This window comes from Somniosus microcephalus, chromosome 21 (assembly GCF_052327205.1).
Source record: "Somniosus microcephalus isolate GS21.2 chromosome 21, FLI_Smic_1.0, whole genome shotgun sequence".
Taxonomy (NCBI): Eukaryota; Metazoa; Chordata; class Chondrichthyes; order Squaliformes; family Somniosidae; genus Somniosus; species Somniosus microcephalus.
Window position 1 is genome coordinate 47,694,984 of NC_141007.1, and position 7,566 is coordinate 47,702,549.

A 7,566-nucleotide genomic window follows, 5' to 3' on the forward strand; every position below is an offset into this window, starting at 1 on the left:
ATGACTTGGATGAAGGGACCGAGTGTACTGTAGCCACATTTGCTGACGATACAAAGGTAGGTGGGAAAGCAAGTTCTGAGGAGGACACAAAGGGTGGAATCTTACCTTCCAGGCCGAGTTTGAGGCGGAACTGCTGGTTTTCGGTCCCGCCCCCAGCGATGCCTGACAAACAGATGCTATTTTGCCTTGATTGGCCTTGTTAAGCCCGCCCTGCGGGCTTGCCGGCCAATTAAGGGAAAACCAGTGTCAGATGACATTTCATCTGCCGGTTTTCTTAAATGCATATGCACCACACTTGTTTGACAGATGATTTGACAGTGTTTGACAGCATTGAGGTGCTGTCAAACACTGACAATCACTGTCCAAAGGTGAATCCTTTCACCCAGGCTCTCCAATTACTCTCTCCTTAGGATAAAACAGATGGCAGCTGCAGTTGAGATTGCAGAAGTCATCTGTCACTTCTCCCGATGAGATGAGGCTACACAAACACTTCACAGCTTGTCACCTGCAGAAACATCTAACCACATTATAAATGACTTTCCCAATGTTTCCTTACCTCTGATACGAACCAGTGTCCCACCACTTGATACGAACCAGTGTCCCACCACTTCACACCACTTCTGCAGCTGTCATCCAAACACCAACATAACAACAGACCCACAGCATGCCTCACTTACCCTGGTGGGGTTCCCCGACGTCGGGTCCTTGCGCAAATCGGGGACCTGACTGGTTGGAGGCAGGTTGGGAGCGGGTTTGGGACCTGCTCCTATTTTTGGGCATTGTCCCAGCAGTCCCGCCTCCAGCCCGCCTCCTCAGGGCTGGTAAAATCCAACCCAAAAAGTCTGCAAAGGGATACAGATAGGTTAAGTGAGTGGGCAAATATTTGGTAGATGGAGTATAATGTGGGAAAATGTGAGGTTATCCACTTTGGTAGAATAGAAAAGCAAAATATTATTTAAATGGAGAGAGTACAGAATGCTGCGGTACAGAGGGATCTCGTACATGAAACACAAAAAGTTAGCATGCAGGTACAGCAAGTAATTAGGAAGGCATATGGAATGTTGGCCTTTATTGCAAGGGGGAAGGAGTAGAAAAGTAGGGAAATCTTGCTACAACTGTACAGGGCGTTGGTAAGACCACACCTAGAGTACTGCGTACAGATTTGGCCTCCTTATTTAAGGAGAGATATGCTTGCATTGGAGGCAGTTCAGAGAAGGTTCACAAGGTTGATCCCGGAGATGAAGGGATTATTTTATGAGGAAAGGTTGAGCAGGTTGGGCCTATACTTTTTGGAGTTTAGAAGTGTAGTGTCCGCGTATCAATAACACACGGACTGCAGGAGAACGGTAATAACAGGTGTTTACTGAACAGAGGGTATGCTGGAACTGAAAGTACAGAAGCCTGCTACGGCTTTATATACAGGTGTGGTCACTGCCGGTACTACAGTATAAAAGCAGTTCTCTCTTAAAGGTACATACACAACAATTCCTCCCCTTTTAGATAAACAGTACATAACATTCATTTAACAATTAAATAATAACTAATTACAATTACAATTTTCTCTGTACTATATACATCAGCTGAAGTAATCATTTATAAATTCAGTCTTTGAGGAGGCTTCCTGATCCTGTCTGGATAGCGCCTTTCTCGAGTATCCTGTTCTTGCGGCGGAGTCGATTCTGGCTCATTGTCATTGGTTGGTTCGTTAGCTTCCAATACCACTGATTCTGAGGTAGACGCAATCTGTACTTCGGGTTCATCACCAGGTGCGCATGCTCGTGGTATGGGTTTGACTTGTTCCTGTGACTCTAGAATCTGGTCAGCATGGCGTCTCACGATGCTCTCTCCAATGTCCACTGTGTACATTAGTGGTCCCTGCTGTGTGCATATCGTTCCTGGCTGCCATTTTTATGTTCGGTAGTCGCGGGCCAAGACTGGTTGCCCTATCTTGAAGCTCCTGGTTGGCTTCTCATTGATGTGCTGGAATTGCTTATCCTCAACATCTCGTCTTATGTTTGGTTTGAGCAAATCCAGGCGACATCTTAACCTGCGGTTAAAGAACATTACGGCTGGAGCTTGGTTGGTGACTGCATGTGTCGCATTCTGGTAAGCAAACAAGAAATTATCCACCTTGTGTTGTAGTGGTATGTTGTCGTTATACATCGCCTTTATTGCTTTTTTAAAGGTCTGAACAAACCTCTCAGCCAATCCATTTGTGGCTGGATGATATGGGGCAGATGTGTAATGCTTTACCCCATTATTCCTCAAAAACCTCCGGAAATCCTCGGACACAAACTGTGGTCCATTGTCGGAGCAAATCTGTTCTGGCAAGCCATTCCTGGCGAAGATGGTCCGTAGAACTGCAATCGTTTTCTCTGTGGTGGTGGAGGACATTTTGATGACCTCTGGCCATTTCGAATGTGCATCCACGGCGATTAAAAACATTGAGTCCATAAATGGACCAGCAAAATCAATGTGTACCTGTTGCCATGGAGATGAGGGCCACTCCCATGGGTGTAGCGGGGCCTGTGGTGGGGTGTTTTGGACTTTCTGGCATCCTGTGCATCTCTTCGTCATTTCCTCGATTTCTTTATCGATTCCCGGCCACCACACAAACGCCCTGGCTAGGCTCTTCATTTTTACCCCTCCCAGATGACCCTCATGAAGCTCATTGAGCACTCTATCTCTCAACTTGGGTGGAATTACCACTTGGGATCCACACATCAAGGTCCCCCGACACACTGACAGCTGTTCTCTCCTTGGCGAGAATGCTGGCAACAGTGAGTCGCCATGTGCTGGCCATCCCTTCACCGTCAAATCATAGACCCGAGAGAGTGTCTGGTCATTTCGGGTTTCCTTCTCTATACTTGAGTTTGTAACAGGTAGACATTCGGCTATGGTCGAATGGAATATCTCAACAGGGTCCATTGCAGGTGCTTCCTCCACCTTAGGCAGCGGCAGGCGCGACAGCCCATCAGCGTTTCCATGCTGTTTCGTACCCTTATACTCTATGTCGTATTGATGTGCCCCTAGAAAAAGGGACCATCTTTGCAGCCGTTGCACCATCATCACCGGAACGCCCTTCTTTGGGTTAAAAATGGAGACAAGAGGCTGGTGATCAGTCAGTCAGGTGAATTTCTGCCCGTGCAGATAGTGATTGAACTTCTTCACCCCCCACACCAGGCTGAGGGCCTCCCTGTCAATCTGGGCGTAGTTACGCTCGGCTGAGGTTAACGAGCACGACGCAAAGGCTATTGGCCTCTCTGAACCGGCAAGGAATTTGTGTGACAGCACCACTCCAATGCCGTAGGGAGACGCATCACATGCCAACCGAATCGGTAGTGTTGGATTGTAGTGGGCCAATACTTCTTTTGAAGTGATTAGGCATTTACATTTCTGAAAGGCATGCTTACACTCATCACTCCATTTCCATGCTACTCCAGTTTGCAGCAGGGCGTTCAGTGGGTGCGGAATTGTAGATAAATTTGGCAAGAACTTATGGTAGTAGTTCACCAACCCGAGGAACGACCTCAGTTGCGACACCTTTTCTGGTGCTGGAGCCTTGACTACTGCCTCAATCTTGTCTGGGGACTTATGTAACCCCTCTTCATCAATCACGTGGCCACAATACGAGATTTGTTTCCTGAAAAACTCGCATTTGGGGCGGTTGGCTCGTAGCCCATATTCTTGTAATCTAGTGAGCACCTGCTCCAGGTTGGCAAGGTGTTCACTGACATTTTCGCCCACAACCAGGATGTCGTCCAAATAACACTGGGTCCCCGGGATCCCTTGCAGGACTTGTTCCATCGCCCTCTGCCAAATAGCCGGAGCTGATGCTACCCCGAATACCAGTCGGTTGTACTGGTAAAGACCTTTGTGAGTGTTTATCGTGAGGTATTTTCTGGATGCTTCTTCTACCTCCATTTGTAGATACGCTTGGGCCAGATCAATCTTCGTAAAGCATTTCCCTCCAGATAGTGAGGTGAAAATATCTTCTATCCGCGGAAGTGGATATTGTACTGTGTGCAGGACTGGGTTCACAGTTACCTTAAAGTCCCCACAGATGTGAACCTTCTTCGGCTCCCCAGGTGTGCTGCTCAATGATTTCTTCATTACAGGAACGATGGGTGTGGCCCACTCGCTCCAGTCCACCTTGGACAGCACACCCGAACGCTCCAGACTCTCCAGCTCTGCTTCGACGGCTGGGCGGATCGCATACGGTACCGGTCTGGCCTTAAAAATTTTTGGGTTTGCGTTATCTTCAATTTTGATCATTGCCGTTACGCCTTTTAGAGTCCCAAGTCCTTGCTGGAACACCTCTTTCGCGTCAGTTAGAATTTTTGACAGTCGTCCAGGTGTGACGTCGTCATCCTTTTTGTCAGCCACAGTTAGCGCCTGAATGGAATGCCAATCCAATTGTATTTTTTGGATCCATTCACGTCCCAATAATGGTGGTCCTCCATCTTGTAGTATATATAGATACAGTTTCTGTGTTTCCTTGCCGTTGTATTTAACGGGCACCCTTATTTTTCCTCTGGGGTAGACTTTTTGCCCCGTATATGTCTTCAATACAATGGACGTGTCCTTCAAGGGTATGTGTGAAAATAGCCGCTAGTAGTCTCGTCGATTCATGACTGTTAGGGCTGATCCTGTGTCCAATTCCATCTTTACTTGGGACCCTGCTATCATGAGGGTGACCCAAATGGTTCGGTGATCCTCCTTCGCGATCACGTTGTGTAACTTTAGACAACTTAGTCTGCTGCTCCCGGAGTCATTATCACTCTCCTGATCTTCTGAACTACTGTCTGTCATTTTTTTTACTTTCTTGTACTTTTCCTTAGTAGTTCTTTTAGTGTTGGTTTTCTTTCCCGACCTGCAGACTCGTGCTATGTGTCCCACTTTTCCACATTGCCTACATACTTTGTCCTTAAACCAGCAATCCTTCTGGTCATGGGTTGTTCTGCCGCAGCGATAGCACTTTTCTGCTCCATATGCCATTTCGTTGGTGCTATATTCTTGCGGTTTCTGTTGTATTTCCGCAGCTCCCCGTGCTGCTGCTTCGTAGGATACTGCCACGCTGAAAGCCTTTTCTAGCGTAAGGTCCTTTTCCGAAAGTAGTCGTTTCTGGGTTCCTTCACTCTGGAGCCTGCAGACAAACTTATCCCTTAAGGTATCTGCCAGTCCTGCTCCGAACTGGCAGTGTTATGATAACTTGCGTAGTTCCGTAAGATAGTCAGCATTACTCTCATCTTTGTGCTGGTTTCTTTTATGGAACTTGAATCTTTCTGCTATCAGCAGCGGTGTAGGGTTTAGATGTTCCTGTAAGATATTGACAACCTCTTCAAAGCTTTTCTCCATTGGTTTAGCCGGGGTAATTAAATTCCGCAATAGGCCGTACGTTCTCGCGCCCATCAAATTTAATAATACCGACGCCTTCTTTTCATCGGCCACCTCATTTGCCTTGCAGTACACTTCAATTCTTTCCACATACATGGTCCAGTCTTCTATTTCGTTGTCGAAAGCAGTGATGCTGCCACTCTTCGGCATCTTGGGTGGTTTAAAATGGCGCCTCCCGCGCTTTTCCTTCTTCCCCAATGGATTAAAATGGCGCCTCCCGCGCATTTCCTTCTTCCCCCTGCTGCCAATGCTGCTCCTAGTGTTTTAAATAGTAATGGCGGCGCCCCGCGGCTTCTGCGCGTCTCTCTTTTCTTAATTAATTTCCTTAGTTTTATTCTTCTTCGACGCTGTCCACTACGCGTCTCTTTTCCTTCCCCTCTTTTTATTTTCTTTAACGCTGCCCGGCTCTTGAGCACCGACTGCGCCCTGTGCGCTCCACCCTCTCTCTCTCTCTTCCTTCCAGACGCCGCTGCACGGCCCCCTTGCAGAGCCGCTCGATCGAGCTCTAGCCCGCCGCAGTCCGGACGGGTCAGCGCACTACCTACTACCATCACGATTTGCTGGAACACCTTGACTGGGGAGCCAAGCCCAGCTCTCCACAGCTTCCCCTGCGATTCACTGAACTCCGATGGATCACTGGGCGGTTGCCCATGGTCGACGCCCGTTGCCCTGGCTTCGACCTCCAAGAGGCTTCTTTTCAGGGATGGATCCCCGTGAGGCGATGCAGTACTGCAGGTGAGTTCGAACCTGCTCGTCGCCACTGTAGTGTCCGCGTATCAATAACACACGGACTGCAGGAGAACGGTAATAACAGGTGTTTACTGAACAGAGGGTATGCTGGAACTGAAAGTACAGATGCCTGCTACGGCTTTATATACAGGTGTGGTCACTGCCGGTACTACAGTATAAAAGCAGTTCTCTCTTAAAGGTACATACACAACAAGAAGAATGAGAGATGATCTTACTGAAACATATAAGATTCTGAGGGGGCTTGACAGGGTAGGTGCTGGGAGGATGTTTCCCCTTGTGGGGGAATCTAGAACTAGGGGGCATAGTTTCAGAATAAGGGGTCGCCCATTTAAGATGGAGATGAGGAGGAATTTCTTCTCTCAGAGGGTCGTGAATCTGGAACTCTTTACCCCAGAGAGCTATGGAGGCTGAGTCATTGAATATATTCAAGGCTGAGATGGAGAGATTTTTGAACTACACAGGAGTCAAGGGTTATGGGGAACAGGCAGAAAAGTGGAGTTGAGGCCAAGATCAGATCAGCCATGATCTTATTGAATGGCGGAGCAGGCTCGAGGGACCTATTTCTTATGTTCTTATGAGTGGTGAGAATGTGGAACTTGCTACCACAGAGAGTATTTGAAGTGAATAGTATAGACGCACTTAAGGGGCGGTTAGATAAGCATATGAGGGAGAGGGGAATAGAGGGTTATGCTGATAGAGTTGGATGAGTAAAGCAGGGAGGAGGCTCGAGTGGAGCATAAATGCTGGCGTGGACTGGTTGGGCCGAATGGTCTGTTTCTGTGCTGTATATCCTATATAATCCTATTTATCTGATCCTAATGTGGCTCCAGATTACCTTTGCAATGTGAGATACAAGATGACCCTGACTCATTTCATAGTCCAAACATAACTGACCAACAACTTGTATTTGTATATAACCCCTTTTATTTTAATATAAAGGAAGAGGCTTTTCAGATTCTAGTGTTTCTGAGCACACTTTGTCCTGTCTCCAAGTCTAGCACTCGGCTATTGATGCAATAAGAAGTTAAGTGTACAGGAGAAAACATCTCAAGCTGCCTTTAAATTAACAACGTTTGAGTTAAGAGATGGCTATCACAGACCTACCAAAAATCAAATGCCTTGAAGATAAATTTGTAATCTTGCTGATTTGAAATTACATTATCATAAATAGAGCAGATCTGATGGGAGACTTGAATGATTCTGCTACCCAAGCTAATTACAATATGGTCAATCATGTTACAAAGTACGATTTTGTATCAATTTAATGGCAGGGAGGCTCCCAGAAATGCAGATATGTGCGCTGATTCTATAAATAACCCGGACTGACAAAAAAGCTTTAAAATAATCGATCAAATTAAAAGATTGTTGTTGCACCAATGAGCTAGAAGGAACTGGAGAAAACATTTTGCATGAAGTATG